At 40.7% G+C, this 20,669-nt stretch overlaps 2 long non-coding RNA genes across 2 annotated transcripts; both read left to right on the top strand.

Moving 5' to 3' along the window:
* Positions 1 to 1,678: 1,678 nt before the first annotated feature.
* On the top strand, positions 1,679 to 8,647 carry LOC121385284. The gene is made up of 3 exons (XR_005959520.1): positions 1,679 to 1,829; positions 8,306 to 8,445; positions 8,588 to 8,647. It is a non-coding gene; the product is annotated as an uncharacterized LOC121385284 (long non-coding RNA).
* A 1,127-nt stretch (positions 8,648 to 9,774) lies between these two features.
* Positions 9,775 to 13,678, top strand: LOC121385283. The gene is made up of 3 exons (XR_005959519.1): positions 9,775 to 9,925; positions 13,337 to 13,476; positions 13,619 to 13,678. It is a non-coding gene; the product is annotated as an uncharacterized LOC121385283 (long non-coding RNA).
* Positions 13,679 to 20,669: the final 6,991 nt, after the last annotated feature.

Below are 20,669 nucleotides of genomic sequence, written 5' to 3'. Positions count from 1 at the left end.
GATCTCTAATTTTACTTCCTTGCTGGACTAACTTAAGTGCCTTTTAACCACCTGTGGATTGTTTTGATATCTTTTTTGATAATCCGACTCTTTGTCCATCTGACGCAGTGAACGCCTCACCCGAGCTGACAGTTCGATGCCACAGTACTTGCACTTTTCTATCATCGATGTTCCCGGGGCGTTGTTCAGCCTGTGGATGGTGGATGCAGCTCTCCCAGTCATCGTTCGTGAATAGTTCACATTCTTAGGTAAGGAAACACTGAGAGAACGGTTCGCAGCCTCACATTTCTGTGTGTCTGTATACAGTTTCATTTGCTCTACAGCTGAAATACTTAGTTTAATCTTCAGAAGTTCCAGTACTAAAATTTTGTCATTTTCATTCACTTTCAGCTCTGTGATTCTGTGTGTACCCAGGAACATGGATCGGTGCCACCAGTTGTTCGTTATTCCTCCACTGCAGACGACCGAGTACCGCGAACACTTTGAACAGTCACCACCGTAGCACGAAAGTGTCGATTGCAGGACCTTTGGTAAGTTTCGTTTTAGTACACCGATATTACCAGTGTGTAGTTTCATCAGTTCCTTAAGAATTAAACTGCACCTTGCTTTCATATCCTGGCTGAATACCTTCTGTGCTTCACGCTTTTGTTCACGGGTGGACCCAGTAAACATGTCGTGACTGAAGTTAGCTTTATAACACTTACGAAACTGACTCTGACCTAAGTGGGTTGGATCAGCTAGCCGCTGCACTTTCCACATTGGATCTAGAAGTTTCAAAGCACTATCAACTCCAGCAGATGATCTGGAATCTCCATCTGTTGTGACGTATTTTATGAGAATACCTTGTAGAGCCAAGTCTGTTCCGATATCTTTTCCCATCTCGTATTCCGACAGCGGAGCAAATGGCGGGAACTTTGCTGTGCAGTCAGGATGACCACCGGGACACGTCACATGAATACCTTTGTTTCTTAACCAGGCTCCGGTCCAACAAAGTTTATTCTGGAAACAGGCACTTACAATGAATTTTCTTTCAGTCATTGTTTCACACGCAAGTCCTATAGCTTGTGATGCATTCTGGCCCGGTTTCTTCCGACTTGTTATTGTCGTGGAGTTGTATCTCCCATCCATGGCTATGTTAATTTCATCACGTTCATTTCCACGTTTCATGTTAATGTCTTTCAGTAGCTCCACTTTTTGTGCCATATCTTTTTCATTTAGATCTGTTACAGCCGTTGATACCTTGTATGGTGTTCTCTGCATGCTGCTCCGACACGGTGGTGGAATGTCCATGCCTGCCAATAGCACTCTTGCTCGTGTATTGCCGACGGGAGTATCTTGGAGACCGATAGCAAGACCCACATTAGTTTTTGCTGCATTTGGGCCAGGTTTATTTGTCTTCACCTCATTGTACAATTTGCTTTCAGGAGCAGTGAAGTCACATTTCACACAGTGTAGTGTGACTTTCCAACAAAGACCCCACTTAACCTCTTTTAATATTTGCATTTCAGGCTCGTCGCACTCAGCGGAAGCTGTTGAGTGGTATCTGAAAGCCATTCTGTCATTGTCCATTATTCTCATGCCTTCTTTGTCTTTACACTGTTGTTCTTCTTTCATTTCAGACGCAGTACATGTACTCGTAATGGGACGTAGCAGGCGGACTGGCTGTGATGCACCTTCGCAATCTGGAGTGGATATGGTGGCTGAAGTGGAACTCGACTTCGTGACCAAGGCAAACTCGTCTATATTCATCCGGACTACTGGTCGCAACTTCTCAGTGTTAGATTCTGGACTTGCATGTTCATGCAGCAAAGTTTCACCCTTATTCCAAGGTGCATGTCCCTTCTTGAACTGTGTCTTTCGTCTTGTATTGCCTTCCATGGATGTGACTCGTAGTGTATAAAACAGTGAAATACTTATTGTGGTCAGGTCAGGTCAAAGGGTTTTACGTGCACGTTCAGAGCAAGCTGTTGTAGCGCACGCCTGTCGTGGGCACAGGTGTCGGCCTTGGCCGGCCTCTCTGTCCAAGACAGGAAAGGTGGGGGGGGGGGGGGAAGGAGAAGGGACCGTCTGCACTGGCAGGTGCAAGGGAGCACCAGCAGTCCGATTGAATCGGTAGCAGGCGGATGGGTTTTGGGTGCTATGGAATTTTGATTGGAGCGATTTGCCAAAGAGAAAAGGTGCGCAGTTTTGTTGTGTGATTTGGCGCAATTTTGAGCGGTCGGTCGAAAGGAAAAAATATGAGCTAGTATAGGTTTTGGAATTCGAGTGTAACTCGTTAGTGGATCGAGAGTAGCTCGTTATTTATAGACCTTCATGATGCTGGTTGTCTCCCTAGGCTGTCCATGGGGTCCTTAGAAGGACCTGACCTATTCAGGTCGTGGCATGACAGCCCAGAGGAGACTTGTGCAATTGTGTAGACACTGGTAGGCAAGGCAGTCCGTTCCGGGGTGGTTGAAGCGCAGGTGTTGATTTGGTCTTCAATTGCTCCTCAGTGACACCAAGTACATTCCAGCAGCGAGTATTTGGTTTATTGGGGTGGGGGCGGCCGATATTCTTTTGTTCGGCCTTCCCCTGGTGTTTGCAATTGTGTACTCGGAACCGGTTTTTTTGTCCGGTTCCTTATTTGAGCACGTGCTGGCCATTTAGTGTTGGGCGGATGCATTGTTATCATTAGTCAATGCATCCTGTGTACTGTTTGCGGTGAGCATGCTGTCTGTGTGTAGTCCTAGTTTGGTGTTTAGGTTGTACCTATTGTCTTACGTCCCTATTCTAGTGTATCCAACGGTCATCATGACCACCCTTCCCCCCCATGCCTCTGTGTAGGTTGGTTAACACAGTGGCTGGGGGGGGATTAGTCTATTCTGGTTATCTATTTTGAAGGGCACGCCCTTGTAGTGTGTGTATTGGTTAAAAAGCCTAGTGCCTAGCATATTATTTAACATACAATGAAGAGAGAGAGAAGAGAGAGTTAGTTGGTTAGTAATGAATAATCACAAACATCACAGTCGTCCTTTCTGGCGTGCTAGGTAATAGTGGTTTTGTTTTGATTTGATTTCCCTCCCCCGCAATTTTTAAGTAATTATCGCTGTCTATTGGTAACTGTATATTACTTTGTTTGTGGCTAGCGCCATTTAACTATATTGATCTTACTTGGCCGGTCTTCTATACTCTGTTCTCTGGTTGTCTTCAGTGCCCTAGGTGACTTACCGCGTCTGCTAGTGTTATTCATTACTAAGTGCATGGTGCAAATACATAAATTGTGCATTATATATATAGGTAGGTTTTGTGGCTGGCTGGCTTGGACCCATGGGTGGCTGAAAAGAGAGAAGTTGATAATTAGTGGTCCTACCCTGATTGGTACATAGGTTTGGGATGACTGATTACTTTCTTGTTCAGCTGAATTACTGTGGTCTCATACGGAATGGTATGCATGATTTACCAAGTTTTTTTTTTTTTGTTTTTTTTTTTTGAAGAATAGTTAGTAACCTGTTATATTGATATTGGTATATTCGGGAGTTCGCTACCTCCCCACCTTTGGCCGCTTATAGTAGAGTGCATCGTTTCCGAGTTCTAAGTGGTAGCAGCTCGTACATAAGGGCTTACAAGCGGGTGGTTTTGAGCATTCTTTATGTATAGTTTAGTTAACAGTTTGGTATAAGTTTTTCGGTTTGGAGGGCCTGGCTGATTGTCAAAACCTACTAATAGTTTGGTAATATAATATGTACATTAGTCTAATCTATTTTTTTTTTTTTTTTTTTTTTTTTTTTTTTTTTTTTTTTTTTTTAAATTTTAATTACAACTCTTGTGTAGGGGTGTACAGGTAGTTTTGAAGATTATTTTATTTATTTATAACTCTGGTTTGGTGGACTGGACGTACCGATAAACTGCTTTGAAAGTTTTATGCTTTAGGCATTTATCCGGGTTTAGTAGAAAGTTAGGCGTTATGTGTTTATTATGGTTACCATCGGTGATAGATTTTAACATTAGTTGTCTCTGGGTGGTATGTAGCGTGCAATCCAGGAGATAGTGTTTCATATCTTCCCGGGTGCCACATTCACATTCTGGGTTTAATTTAGTAAAGGAGCAGCTGTTTAGTTTTGACGATTGTCCTAGGCGTAGTTTAGTGATTAGCTTATCCACATACGTATTTTTGTGTTTAGGTCTTATAGAGTTAACTAGAGGCTTGATGTTATAGTGCCATGTGTTTTTAGTTAGGTCCCAGCTAGCTTGCCATTGGTTTACGTAGTGTTTTTTTTTGCTTTTGACATGAGCTCTGTTATTCCTAAGGGTAGTGTGGTAATTGTGCTGGTAATTGCTAGTGCTGTTTTTGCTCCATAGTCGGCTACTTCGTTACCAATTATTCCTACGTGGGCTGGGACCCATTCGAAGACTACTATTAATTTAAGTTTGTTTAGCTCGTTAAGTACTTTGTGGATGGCTGCTAAGATGTCAGGCCTAGTAGATTTATTAGTTTGTAGAGATTGGATTGAGCTAAGGCTATCAGAGAAAATGACGCTTTTAGGGTATTGTTTACTTTTAATCCAGATTAGTGCTTCGTAGATGGCTGTCAGTTCTGCTGTGTAGACTGATAAGTTGTCTGACAGCCTGGCGTATTTAACGAGTTTAGCGTGTTTAGATATCTTTTCTTCCACTACTGCGAAGCCAACCCTGCCATTGTCCGGGTTTTTTGATCCATCTGTGTAGACGTGGATGTGTTCTGGGTAGTTTTCGTTGGCTGCTGCTTCAAACAGGACTTTTTTAAATGGCGGAAACGGTGTTTCGTCTGTGGCTTTTTTAATTAGGTATGGAGTGTGGCATTCCATAGGTTGATTAATATTATATAGAGCTACTGGTGTGTTATCAATTCCGACTTCTATTTCAAGTTTACTGGCCCTGGTGGCGAATGAGTCGTTAAGTTTGTTTTTTTTATTAAATTCTAGCCCTGGTTTAGCAATTATAGGGGTAAGTTCTTGAACTGGATGGTCTAATTTAAGCGAATGGATTTTTAGGTGGTATTTAAGATGTTGTAGGTTGCGGCGATATTTAAGTGGCATGATGTTAATTCTACCTCGAGGTTTTGGCCCGCTGGTGTTACGTGTATTCTGTACTGCATCTTTGCAGGCTGGTTCCATTTCCTCTGCATTCAGGTGTGACCTGTTACGGTGTGCAGACACCTGCTAATTACCCTCACCAGAATGACACTCGAGCAGTCCTAATTTGTAATTGGCATATGTTGACTGTGTGCAGTATCCAAAATGTTACAGTTTTAAAGTTTAAATTTTTCTTAAAAAGAGAACTTTGTGGGATTTTGTTTTTTGAAAATGTATCAATTTAAATTAAATTGAAAAGAAATTTGAAAAAAATCATATTCCTGCCAACTGCTATATTTCAATTGCAGAGAACACAATAAGGAGCAAGTTTCTTTTTGTTGTTCAGAAAAATGTCTGTAACTTTTAAAGTTATCGCATAATTACTAGTCCACTATTTGGAATAATTTGACGCATATTGCCGCCTTTTGCGGTACAGGCAGTCCCCCACTTCACAGGCTCCAATAGCCATAGCTTCCCACAGGCAGGATAGCACAAACCATGGCCTTTGTTGAACCAGTTATGGATCACTGGTTGGTGTAAGTGGTTTACGCCTACCCACTGAGCCTTGCGGAGCACTCACTCAGGGTTTGGAGTCGGTATCTGGATTAAAAATCCCATGCCTCGACTGAGATCCGAACCCAGTACCTACCAGCCTGTAGACCGATGACCTAACCATGACGCCACCGAGGCCGGTCATGTCCACAGGAAGGCTCAAAATAGCCGTCGGTGGGCCGTTTCCTCTGCTTCAATTTAAAAGAGGAAATGCTGTGGATGAAAAATAGCCCTCACCCTCTACCAACCCTGGTCAGGCTGCTTGTGCTCCTTTGCTCCTGCCAGCAAGGGTGACCCCCTCTCCCACGCCCACCCAACCCTAAAACCTTTTCTTGTCTTGAACGGAGGAGCTAGTAAAAGTCGACACCTGCGCCCATGACAGGCGTGTGCTACATCAGCCTGTTCTGAATGTGCACGTTAAAACCTATGACCTGAACAGACCTGACACATTTTTAAGTCCAGGCAGGTCTCACTCTGAAACAAATTTTGGTTTAGCCAATTTTGAGATATATTTCCTGGAAAATTATTAAAATTTGGTTCATTTAAAGAAAACTTTATTAGCCAAAGACTATAATATATTGACATTTTGTATAAAAATTAGCGATAGCCTAATTTGGCAGTGAACTCAGGAATTTATCAAGATGTTCTATGGATCCAGTCATAGTCACAGGCTTCCTTAAAGAAAGTGGCACTGAAAATTACCCATATCTGTCTCAAAATTCCCAATATACACATGTACACAGAAATTCTGGTCTGCATTATTTTCTGGAAGTTACGTTTTCACAATGCTGGTTTGTTCAGGTTAATTAATTAAGAAAATTTGTACATTTTTGAGCAAAATAAAAATCAATCTGGTTTCCAAAGTTGACAGGTTCCAGTTTTAATACATGGTTTAAGTCAGAGAAAATTCGGGTCTATGAAATTTGGCTGGTTTTGTCAGGACTTCAGTATGTCCAGGTCCGGTTTAGACAGGTTTCACTGTATTTATTTAAATGTGTCTCTTCTAATAAACTAATTTAACAGTAGTATGTATGCACACACTAATTTTCACAGTCACATCAGACATGGGACCCCAGCTGGTGAAGAATTGCTGATACAATGTGCGCTCTGTACTTGTACATGTAAAATGTTATTAGCTAGCCATTATCTTTTTTTTTACATTATAGCCTGTTTGGGTAAAATGCCTGAAATTATAGAGGATTTTTTTTCTTGTTTCAAGGGTGGGACGTAGCCCAGTGGTAAAGCACTCGCTTGATGATGCGTAGTCATTGTGGGATCAATCCCCGTTGATGGGCCCATTGGGCTATTTCCTTTTCCAGCCAGTGCACCACGGCTGGTATATAAAAGGCTATGGTATGTGCTGATCCGTTGCTATTAATGAAAAAATGTAGTGGCTTTCCTCTCCAAGACTATGTCATTACCAAATGTTTGACATCCTATAGCCGATGATTAATAAATCATTGTGCTCTAGTGGTGTCGTTAAACAAAACAAACTTTAGCTATGTCGATTTACCAAATGTTTTAATTCTAGTGCTCAGGGTGGAAACGGTTGGGATCGATCCCTGTCGTGGGCCCATTGACAGTTACAGGACTCAAAACGTACATGCTAATTGTCCAGATAGGTGGAAATCTGAAACTTATCAGTTTGGGTGATGAATATATATTTATTTTCAATTAAATTAAATTTTATTATATTTATATTTTGAAATTTGTAATTTCACAAATTATAACATGATTCAGCCTGCATTGTACCCGTATCAGGTCATAGGTCATTCTTTTCAATCAGAATGTATCCCTACACCCTGTGACAGCCTCACTTTGAGTATTAAGGCTAATTGAATAAGTCAAAATGGAGGCGCTTTTTTTCAAAAATACCAGAGGGTAATTTTTTCAAAATGTGATCCTGGGCCAAATGGTGAATGTATAATATGGAATGGGCCTCCCAGACCAAATGGATATGGTGCTATTAAGTTCAAATCACCAATCACAGGCCAGTATCGTACAGTAAATGCTCACAGATTAAGTTTCATGGTCTTTAATAAGGAGATGGACATAGATGGCAGTGACATCAGTCACCTGTGCCATAACCGTCTTTGTATGTTTAAAGATCACTTATCTGCTGAGCCACATGCAATTAACAGCTCGCGCATACAATGTGTGAACAGGGATGTCTGTCAGGGACATGGACAATACCCCCCCTGCCTCTTGCATCTCAGAATGCATAACATATAAGAATGTAAAACAATAACAAAGGTTAATTTAAAGAAATATTTTATGTCATAAAATCACATATAAATATCACATGATACATTTATTCACATTACTATTTTTTATTGTTTAAAGTCAGTCTTCAATGTCTAGGGTTCATGTCCACAGCAGAAATGCTATCATGCAAACTGATAGTTCCTATATTATATGTATCACTTGAAAGTTTGTGACAAAAATTACTTTGAATAACTGGTCACAGGAGTTGTCTGCTCTTTGACTGTCAATATCTAATAATCCTTTCTTGTAGTCAGCTTGTTGATCTCTGTGCAAATGTTTATATTGTAAGTGATCTCTAATTTTACTTCCTTGCTGGACTAACTTAAGTGCCTTTTAACCACCTGTGGATTGTTTTGATATCTTTTTTGATAATCCGACTCTTTGTCCATCTGACGCAGTGAACGCCTCACCCGAGCTGACAGTTCGATGCCACAGTACTTGCACTTTTCTATCATCGATGTTCCCGGGGTGTTGTTCAGCCTGTGGATGGTGGATGCAGCTCTCCCAGTCATCGTTCGTGAATAGTTCACATTCTTAGGTAAGGAAACACTGAGAGAACGGTTCGCAGCCTCACATTTCTGTGTGTCTGTATACAGTTTCATTTGCTCTACAGCTGAAATACTTAGTTTAATCTTCAGAAGTTCCAGTACTAACATTTTGTCATTTTCATTCATATTCAGCTCTGTGATTCTGTGTGTACCCAGGAACATGGATCGGTGCCACCAGTTGTTCGTTATTCCTCCACTGCAGACGACCGAGTACCGCGAACACTTTGAACAGTCACCACCGTAGCACGAAAGTGTCGATTGCAGGACCTTTGGTAAGTTTCGTTTTAGTACACCGATATTACCAGTGTGTAGTTTCATCAGTTCCTTAAGAATTAAACTGCACCTTGCTTTCATATCCTGGCTGAATACCTTCTGTGCTTCACGCTTTTGTTCACGGGTGGACCCAGTAAACATGTCGTGACTGAAGTTAGCTTTATAACACTTACGAAACTGACTCTGACCTAAGTGGGTTGGATCAGCTAGCCGCTGCACTTTGCACATTTGATCTAGAAGTTTCAAAGCACTATCAACTCCAGCAGATGATCTGGAATCTCCATCTGTTGTGACGTATTTTATGAGAATACCTTGTAGAGCCAAGTCTGTTCCGATATCTTTTCCCATCTCGTATTCCGACAGCGGAGCAAATGGCGGCAACTTTGCTGTGCAGTCAGGATGACCACCGGGACACGTCACATGAATACCTTTGTTTCTTAACCAGGCTCCGGTCCAACAAAGTTTATTCTGGAAACAGGCACTTACAATGAATTTTCTTTCAGTCATTGTTTCACACGCAAGTCCTATAGCTTGTGATGCATTCTGGCCCGGTTTCTTCCGACTTGTTATTGTCGTGGAGTTGTATCTCCCATCCATGGCTATGTTAATTTCATCACGTTCATTTCCACGTTTCATGTTAATGTCTTTCAGTAGCTCCACTTTTTGTGCCATATCTTTTTCATTTAGATCTGTTACAGCCGTTGATACCTTGTATGGTGTTCTCTGCATGCTGCTCCGACACGGTGGTGGAATGTCCATGCCTGCCAATAGCACTCTTGCTCGTGTATTGCCGACGGGAGTATCTTGGAGACCGATAGCAAGACCCACATTAGTTTTTGCTGCATTTGGGCCAGGTTTATTTGTCTTCACCTCATTGTACAATTTGCTTTCAGGAGCAGTGAAGTCACATTTCACACAGTGTAGTGTGACTTTCCAACAAAGACCCCACTTTTGACACTGGACACTGTTGTTCTTCTTTCATTTCAGACGCAGTACATGTACTCGTAATGGGACGTAGCAGGCGGACTGGCTGTGATGCACCTTCGCAATCTGGAGTGGATATGGTGGCTGAAGTGGAACTCGACTTCGTGACCAAGGCAAACTCGTCTATATTCATCCGGACTACTGGTCGCAACTTCTCAGTGTGAGATTCTGGACTTGCATGTTCATGCAGCAAAGTTTCACCCTTATTCCAAGGTGCATGTCCCTTCTTGAACTGTGTCTTTCGTCTTGTATTGCCTTCCATGGATGTGACTCGTAGTGTATAAAACAGTGAAATACTTATTGTGGTATGCATGTCGACCCTTATATATATCAGTTCATGTGTGATGTCACTTTCAGTTCTGATACATTAAAACATTTCAATGCAGTGGCAAATGACAGCTTTTTTTGTTCACTGTATATTCTGTACTGCATCTTTGCAGGCTGGTTCCATTTCCTCTGCATTCAGGTGTGACCTGTTACGGTGTGCAGACACCTGCTAATTACCCTCACCAGAATGACACTCGAGCAGTCCTAATTTGTAATTGGCATATGTTGACTGTGTGCAGTATCCAAAATGTTACAGTTTTAAAGTTTAAATTTTTCTTAAAAAGAGAACTTTGTGGGATTTTGTTTTTTGAAAATGTATCAATTTAAATTAAATTGAAAAGAAATTTGAAAAAAATCATATTCCTGCCAACTGCTATATTTCAATTGCAGAGAACACAATAAGGAGCAAGTTTCTTTTTGTTGTTCAGAAAAATGTCTGTAACTTTTAAAGTTATCGCATAATTACTAGTCCACTATTTGGAATAATTTGACGCATATTGCCGCCTTTTGCGGCACAGGCAGTCCCCCACTTCACAGGCTCCAATAGCCATAGCTTCCCACAGGCAGGATAGCACAAACCATGGCCTTTGTTGAACCAGTTATGGATCACTGGTTGGTGTAAGTGGTTTACGCCTACCCACTGAGCCTTGCGGAGCACTCACTCAGGGTTTGGAGTCGGTATCTGGATTAAAAATCCCATGCCTCGACTGAGATCCGAACCCAGTACCTACCAGCCTGTAGACCGATGACCTAACCATGACGCCACCGAGGCCGGTCATGTCCACAGGAAGGCTCAAAATAGCCGTCGGTGGGCCGTTTCCTCTGCTTCAATTTAAAAGAGGAAATGCTGTGGATGAAAAATAGCCCTCACCCTCTACCAACCCTGGTCAGGCTGCTTGTGCTCCTTTGCTCCTGCCAGCAAGGGTGACCCCCTCTCCCACGCCCACCCAACCCTAAAACCTTTTCTTGTCTTGAACGGAGGAGCTAGTAAAAGTCGACACCTGCGCCCATGACAGGCGTGTGCTACATCAGCCTGTTCTGAATGTGCACGTTAAAACCTATGACCTGAACAGACCTGACACATTTTTAAGTCCAGGCAGGTCTCACTCTGAAACAAATTTTGGTTTAGCCAATTTTGAGATATATTTCCTGGAAAATTATTAAAATTTGGTTCATTTAAAGAAAACTTTATTAGCCAAAGACTATAATATATTGACATTTTGTATAAAAATTAGCGATAGCCTAATTTGGCAGTGAACTCAGGAATTTATCAAGATGTTCTATGGATCCAGTCATAGTCACAGGCTTCCTTAAAGAAAGTGGCACTGAAAATTACCCATATCTGTCTCAAAATTCCCAATATACACATGTACACAGAAATTCTGGTCTGCATTATTTTCTGGAAGTTACGTTTTCACAATGCTGGTTTGTTCAGGTTAATTAATTAAGAAAATTTGTACATTTTTGAGCAAAATAAAAATCAATCTGGTTTCCAAAGTTGACAGGTTCCAGTTTTAATACATGGTTTAAGTCAGAGAAAATTCGGGTCTATGAAATTTGGCTGGTTTTGTCAGGACTTCAGTATGTCCAGGTCCGGTTTAGACAGGTTTCACTGTATTTATTTAAATGTGTCTCTTCTAATAAACTAATTTAACAGTAGTATGTATGCACACACTAATTTTCACAGTCACATCAGACATGGGACCCCAGCTGGTGAAGAATTGCTGATACAATGTGCGCTCTGTACTTGTACATGTAAAATGTTATTAGCTAGCCATTATCTTTTTTTTTACATTATAGCCTGTTTGGGTAAAATGCCTGAAATTATAGAGGATTTTTTTTCTTGTTTCAAGGGTGGGACGTAGCCCAGTGGTAAAGCACTCGCTTGATGATGCGTAGTCATTGTGGGATCAATCCCCGTTGATGGGCCCATTGGGCTATTTCCTTTTCCAGCCAGTGCACCACGGCTGGTATATAAAAGGCTATGGTATGTGCTGATCCGTTGCTATTAATGAAAAAATGTAGTGGCTTTCCTCTCCAAGACTATGTCATTACCAAATGTTTGACATCCTATAGCCGATGATTAATAAATCATTGTGCTCTAGTGGTGTCGTTAAACAAAACAAACTTTAGCTATGTCGATTTACCAAATGTTTTAATTCTAGTGCTCAGGGTGGAAACGGTTGGGATCGATCCCTGTCGTGGGCCCATTGACAGTTACAGGACTCAAAACGTACATGCTAATTGTCCAGATAGGTGGAAATCTGAAACTTATCAGTTTGGGTGATGAATATATATTTATTTTCAATTAAATTAAATTTTATTATATTTATATTTTGAAATTTGTAATTTCACAAATTATAACATGATTCAGCCTGCATTGTACCCGTATCAGGTCATAGGTCATTCTTTTCAATCAGAATGTATCCCTACACCCTGTGACAGCCTCACTTTGAGTATTAAGGCTAATTGAATAAGTCAAAATGGAGGCGCTTTTTTTCAAAAATACCAGAGGGTAATTTTTTCAAAATGTGATCCTGGGCCAAATGGTGAATGTATAATATGGAATGGGCCTCCCAGACCAAATGGATATGGTGCTATTAAGTTCAAATCACCAATCACAGGCCAGTATCGTACAGTAAATGCTCACAGATTAAGTTTCATGGTCTTTAATAAGGAGATGGACATAGATGGCAGTGACATCAGTCACCTGTGCCATAACCGTCTTTGTATGTTTAAAGATCACTTATCTGCTGAGCCACATGCAATTAACAGCTCGCGCATACAATGTGTGAACAGGGATGTCTGTCAGGGACATGGACAATACCCCCCCTGCCTCTTGCATCTCAGAATGCATAACATATAAGAATGTAAAACAATAACAAAGGTTAATTTAAAGAAATATTTTATGTCATAAAATCACATATAAATATCACATGATACATTTATTCACATTACTATTTTTTATTGTTTAAAGTCAGTCTTCAATGTCTAGGGTTCATGTCCACAGCAGAAATGCTATCATGCAAACTGATAGTTCCTATATTATATGTATCACTTGAAAGTTTGTGACAAAAATTACTTTGAATAACTGGTCACAGGAGTTGTCTGCTCTTTGACTGTCAATATCTAATAATCCTTTCTTGTAGTCAGCTTGTTGATCTCTGTGCAAATGTTTATATTGTAAGTGATCTCTAATTTTACTTCCTTGCTGGACTAACTTAAGTGCCTTTTAACCACCTGTGGATTGTTTTGATATCTTTTTTGATAATCCGACTCTTTGTCCATCTGACGCAGTGAACGCCTCACCCGAGCTGACAGTTCGATGCCACAGTACTTGCACTTTTCTATCATCGATGTTCCCGGGGTGTTGTTCAGCCTGTGGATGGTGGATGCAGCTCTCCCAGTCATCGTTCGTGAATAGTTCACATTCTTAGGTAAGGAAACACTGAGAGAACGGTTCGCAGCCTCACATTTCTGTGTGTCTGTATACAGTTTCATTTGCTCTACAGCTGAAATACTTAGTTTAATCTTCAGAAGTTCCAGTACTAACATTTTGTCATTTTCATTCATATTCAGCTCTGTGATTCTGTGTGTACCCAGGAACATGGATCGGTGCCACCAGTTGTTCGTTATTCCTCCACTGCAGACGACCGAGTACCGCGAACACTTTGAACAGTCACCACCGTAGCACGAAAGTGTCGATTGCAGGACCTTTGGTAAGTTTCGTTTTAGTACACCGATATTACCAGTGTGTAGTTTCATCAGTTCCTTAAGAATTAAACTGCACCTTGCTTTCATATCCTGGCTGAATACCTTCTGTGCTTCACGCTTTTGTTCACGGGTGGACCCAGTAAACATGTCGTGACTGAAGTTAGCTTTATAACACTTACGAAACTGACTCTGACCTAAGTGGGTTGGATCAGCTAGCCGCTGCACTTTGCACATTTGATCTAGAAGTTTCAAAGCACTATCAACTCCAGCAGATGATCTGGAATCTCCATCTGTTGTGACGTATTTTATGAGAATACCTTGTAGAGCCAAGTCTGTTCCGATATCTTTTCCCATTCGTATTCCGACAGCGGAGCAAATGGCGGCAACTTTGCTGTGCAGTCAGGATGACCACCGGGACACGTCACATGAATACCTTTGTTTCTTAACCAGGCTCCGGTCCAACAAAGTTTATTCTGGAAACAGGCACTTACAATGAATTTTCTTTCAGTCATTGTTTCACACGCAAGTCCTATAGCTTGTGATGCATTCTGGCCCGGTTTCTTCCGACTTGTTATTGTCGTGGAGTTGTATCTCCCATCCATGGCTATGTTAATTTCATCACGTTCATTTCCACGTTTCATGTTAATGTCTTTCAGTAGCTCCACTTTTTGTGCCATATCTTTTTCATTTAGATCTGTTACAGCCGTTGATACCTTGTATGGTGTTCTCTGCATGCTGCTCCGACACGGTGGTGGAATGTCCATGCCTGCCAATAGCACTCTTGCTCGTGTATTGCCGACGGGAGTATCTTGGAGACCGATAGCAAGACCCACATTAGTTTTTGCTGCATTTGGGCCAGGTTTATTTGTCTTCACCTCATTGTACAATTTGCTTTCAGGAGCAGTGAAGTCACATTTCACACAGTGTAGTGTGACTTTCCAACAAAGACCCCACTTAACCTCTTTTAATATTTGCATTTCAGGCTCGTCGCACTCAGCGGAAGCTGTTGAGTGGTATCTGAAAGCTGCATTCCATGCATCTGCCATTCTGTCATTGTCCATTATTCTCATGCCTTCTTTGTCGTTACACTGTTGTTCTTCTTTCATTTCAGACGCAGTACATGTACTCGTAATGGGACGTAGCAGGCGGACTGGCTGTGATGCACCTTCGCAATCTGGAGTGGATATGGTGGCTGAAGTGGAACTCGACTTCGTGACCAAGGCAAACTCGTCTATATTCATCCGGACTACTGGTCGCAACTTCTCAGTGTGAGATTCTGGACTTGCATGTTCATGCAGCAAAGTTTCACCCTTATTCCAAGGTGCATGTCCCTTCTTGAACTGTGTCTTTCGTCTTGTATTGCCTTCCATGGATGTGACTCGTAGTGTATAAAACAGTGAAATACTTATTGTGGTATGCATGTCGACCCTTATATATATCAGTTCATGTGTGATGTCACTTTCAGTTCTGATACATTAAAACATTTCAATGCAGTGGCAAATGACAGCTTTTTTTGTTCACTGTATATTCTGTACTGCATCTTTGCAGGCTGGTTCCATTTCCTCTGCATTCAGGTGTGACCTGTTACGGTGTGCAGACACCTGCTAATTACCCTCACCAGAATGACACTCGAGCAGTCCTAATTTGTAATTGGCATATGTTGACTGTGTGCAGTATCCAAAATGTTACAGTTTTAAAGTTTAAATTTTTCTTAAAAAGAGAACTTTGTGGGATTTTGTTTTTTGAAAATGTATCAATTTAAATTAAATTGAAAAGAAATTTGAAAAAAATCATATTCCTGCCAACTGCTATATTTCAATTGCAGAGAACACAATAAGGAGCAAGTTTCTTTTTGTTGTTCAGAAAAATGTCTGTAACTTTTAAAGTTATCGCATAATTACTAGTCCACTATTTGGAATAATTTGACGCATATTGCCGCCTTTTGCGGCACAGGCAGTCCCCCACTTCACAGGCTCCAATATTAATCATCGGATATTGGATGTCAAACATTTGTTAATTTTGACATATAGTCTTAGAAAGGAAACCCGCTACATTTATTCATAGAAGTAATAGAAGAGGGTGCACTGGTCTTACACCTACCCACTGAGTCGTTAAAACTCGCTCTGGGTGGGAGCCGGTGTCGGGCTTTGAACCAAGTACCTACCAGCATTATGTCTGATGGCTTAACCACGACACCACCGAGGCCGGTGTATATAATATATGAACACAGACACTATAGCGTAGTGCATGAGTGTTCCATCGACTGGTGCCAATCATACACCTAGAAACTGTAACCAATATCCGAACGCCTATGATGCTAACCAAATGCCAGAAATAATAACCAAAGAAAATTCTTTGACCTTTCCTTCTTTAAAACTTGAAATGGAAAAAATAAATGGCTAACTAATCAAAGCTAACAGAACAGGAAAATGCATATGCTGATGCCATGAATGATAATTAAAAAATCAATAATAAAATATATATATATATATATATATATATATCTTTCCCTAAAAACTCAAATGGAAAAAAAGGCTGACTAATGAGCTATAAAACAAGAATTTATAGCCTGCATACGTAGGCAAACAGTCAAATTAATAACCAATGAGAAGCAAAGTAACTGTACTGGGTCGCAATGTTAACCAATCGGAAACAAGCTTTTAGAGAAGACGGAAGTAATGTATAACTCCCCCTCAATGGCACAGTGATTAATTTCTTTTTCTTGGACAGAACTTTATGGCTTGTTTTTGTTTGATAGAAACGTGGCGAAATCATGTCCATAGTAGTTTTGGGGTTTTTTTTAAAGGATCTTCGGGGCGGGGTAGGATAATGTCCAAGTTCTCCATATAACATGTACAATGGTATAGATTTCCTCACAGGTAATAACAATTGTAAAAAACTGATTACATAGTTTTTCTATTAATGACAGAGTTTTGAAACCCTAAATTGCATATAATAGGTCCCTTGCTGCTAAAGAAAAACTGTAACTGGTCAAAGGCCGTGGTACGTGCTGTTCTGTCTGTGGGAAAGTGCATATAAAAGATTCTTTACTGCTAATGGAAAACTGTAACTGGTCAAAGGCCGTGGTACGTGCTGTTCTGTCTGTGGGAAAGTGCATATAAATGATTCTTTACTGCTACTTCTAACTTAAAAGGACATTCCCGTGTGTGCTGCAAGTTTGAAGATGTTATCAACTAACAGAGACTTTTTAAAGATTGTTCCATAATTTACATATCAAATATATTTTTCTCAATAACATATTAGTGGCTGTATATTAAACGTGTTTCTGATCGTTTTAATATTTGTAGATGGTTAAATTTCATTTCCTTTCCTAAAAAAAAAAATTGGTAGGTACGAATTATTTGAAGACAAAATCCAGTTTGGGCTTCTTAAAAATATTAAGACGACCAGAAACACATCGAATATATAGACACTGATATTCTAAACAAGAAAATATATTTAATATATAAGTTTAATCGTAGAAATATTGTATTAGACGAAAACATCTTACAATGCAGCAAAATCAGGTGTCATGGGGATCCTATAATACCCGTAACTGAATAAAACACGATTATCCAAGTATCTCTCCTAACTGTATATCTATTAGATCTCTCTGTATCGGGCAGTCCAATACCCGAGTGGCTCGGCTCTAGGTAATATCAGAGATAAGATCTTATATAACTATGTATAGTATAGCATGTTAGTTCACTAAAAAACACAACAAAACACAATACACTTTGGAATCTGTATTAACCTTAAGCTGACAAATATACTTGCCGCAGTAGTTAATTAACAACAACAAAATAATAACAACCCAGAACTAATCACTTAATTAGTTAATCTCTAGGTGTCTAGTTTACACCATATACTAATCACTTCACCATGGTACAACACCCACACGTGTTATAATTGAGAAATGCTGCCAGGGGAACTTAATTAATAAAGGAATTACAACTCTATTCCTAACTGGTTAATTTTGAATTAACCTTAAACTACTCATTCAGTAACCTTGTAATACAGAAATAATACTGGTACATATCACCATAAAGACAATAACCTAGTTTACCTAGGTCCTCTAGGATCACTGGGTAAGCTTTAATAATTTTAGAACAGTGAAGCCTACAATTTACTTCATCAGATTACCGGAAACAATGTCTAAATAATATTGGTATAATACAGTATTAAAATATTTAAAGTCACATCAATCACATCAAGGTTATACAACAGAGCAGAAATAATATATTTACCAGTCCGGACGGACAACGTTCCCCTAGAGCCTTCCTTTTGTTTCTCCCGATATATCTTTTTTCTTTCTTTTTTTAAAGAGATTTACGTGCACATTCAGAGCAAGCTGTTGTAGCACACGCCTATCCTGGCCACAGGGACCGGCCTTGGCCGGTTCCCTCTGTCCAGGACTGGAAAGGGTTGGGGGAGGGTTGTAGAGAGGGAACGCCTGCACTGGCAAGTGCAAGGGAGCACTGGTCAGCAGTCCAATGTTGGTGGCAGGCGGGGGGTATTTGGTGCTATGGAATTTTGAAAGTCCCGTAGGATTATGTCAAAGAGGAAGAGGTGCACGTTTTACATGAAGGAAATTTGGCGCAATTTTGATGGTCGTTCTAATTGAAATAGTGAAGAAAGCCAATAGGTTTTGCTTTTAGTATTCCGAAAGTGGCTCTTTATTACGACCGTCTTGGTGCTGTAGGGTGTCTCCCTAGGTTGCCCATAGGGCCCTTAGAAAGGGCCTGATCTCTTCTGATCGTGGCATGACAACCCAGGGGAGACCCGATATATCTAAAATCCTATCTATTTATTACAAAAAATCCGAATATCGCCTGGGGGCACATCGTGTGAATTTCCACCACTCCCAGAGTCGATATATTTTCTTAGATGACCAGACATACTGTCGCCAGTTCGCCAGAAATACCCCGGTCATAAACCGTTCTACCGGAGTTATTTCGTAACTACTGGCCACATGGCCTCCACATCTGGTCTGGGTGTGTACTAGCGGGGTACGGTCGCGCGGAGGTATTACGTAACCAAGTGCCCACCTGGTCTTAAGTGCATATTGGAAACAGCTCGACCACCATCGCGCGGGGGTATTACGTAACCAAGCCGCACACGGCCCTCTGAAACAATTAACATCGCCACAGGCGAAAAAGATAAGAGCATGTTCCGTCACATCAGGAATGTCCCTTTAATAACAGTAACACCCAACGGAACCATCAGCAAAGTCCACCAACCGCCCAAACTAATAGCGCAATAGCTACAGATATAAATACAGGGCCGTAGGAACGATATCTGGAGTGGAGGGGGGGGGGGGGGGTGTGTGTGTCACAAACTCTAGTCGAGAGGCCAAAGTGTCGGGGGTGGGTGGGGTCGGGTCGGGTCGGGTCACAAGCCTCATTTTTATCTTTATTTATATAAAGTAGGACAAAACCGTTCATCCTCAATTGGGGCCTCCAGTCTTCTTCCCCCATCCCCTCCATCCTCCCCATCCTGTCGGTTCCTACAAGCCTGAAATAGCTGTAGCAACAACAACATCCAACAAACGTAAGCAGACAACAACAAAAGACAAACTATATATAAAAAAAAGAACAAGCAGACGAAAAAATTAAATCTGATATCGAAAAATGAGAATCGTGACGTTATTTTAAGAACGACACTTTGAAGAAGAAAAAAAATACACCTACATTTACTTTATTTTTACGAAATATTTGTAACTTTCTACATTATCTAGCTTCGTATTTCCAAGATAAAATACTTTTTTTTTACAATCTTTCTTATTGCCATTAAAAACATAGCTTTTGTATTTTTACAATTTACTGTTAGTGATTTGTGCATATCTTGGTAATAAGCTGCAAGGAGTACCGTGTCATCTGCATAGAGTTAAACAGAACAATTGACGTACATTATTAAGGAATCACTGAACATTTCATTCATACCGATGCCATGAGAGACATTCATTTTAAATGTATCTTCAATGTCGTTAAGAAGCAAGGAGAATAGCAGGGGAGATAAATGTCCACCTTGTCTTACACCAAAACCGCAGGAAAAATAATCTGTTAGTGAATTATGTGCGCTGACAAAAGACTTAATGTTCTGATACATATTATAGATTACTTGAAAACAATTCCCATTTATACCATTTTGAATTAATTTACCCCAGTCCAGTCCTTCAAACTGAATTAAATGCTTTGCTAAAATCTATAAATGTACAAAAACAGTTTCTCTTTCGTGCTTTCACTAGTTCGATCAGTCCACAGAGTGTGAAGATATGGTCATTTGTAGAATAGTCTTTCCTGAATCCTGCTTGAATTTCAGATAATATAGTATTTGTTTCAATTAGTGAGCTCCGTGGTCTGGTGGATAATCAGCTGGACAATCAAGCTGACGGCAGTGGCTCAAATCCAGTCAAAGCTGACTCACAGTTTCATTCATCTTTCTCATCTATCACCCTCTGCCTATCATTCTCTTTATCTTAATATATAAAAAGAAACCTTTCCAATTTCTCCCACGATTTCAATCTGTTTCGACCCTTTTTGTCAGTTTCCTCCGACTCTGTCTTCTTATCTGTCCACATCATCGCCTACCTGTCTTAACGTCCTCCACGGGTGCAGTCTCTGTGTATTTCCCTGCACCCACCTGGCATCCTTGTCCTGCGCCGCTAATAAAGTTGGTCTGACCCACGGCACTAACGACGGCCGTGTATAGTAGGTGGTTACAAGTGACTCTTAACAATGCCAGAAGTAACTACTGAACACTCCCCGAAGTGGTCAGACTAAGCCCACAGCTAAAAGCTGATTGGGAATGGCAGGTGAGTGGCACGGATAGCCACAAGAAACAAACACATGTCGCGCTTGGAGAGACAAGGACTGGGATGTGGAGGTGGACAGCGAAAGAAGTTGAAAGACGGGAG

The sequence above is a fragment of the Gigantopelta aegis genome, chromosome 11 (genome assembly GCF_016097555.1).
Source record: "Gigantopelta aegis isolate Gae_Host chromosome 11, Gae_host_genome, whole genome shotgun sequence".
NCBI classification, from domain to species: Eukaryota; Metazoa; Mollusca; class Gastropoda; order Neomphalida; family Peltospiridae; genus Gigantopelta; species Gigantopelta aegis.
Note: the sequence above shows the minus strand (reverse complement) of the source record. Positions and strands in the feature narration are given on the sequence as shown.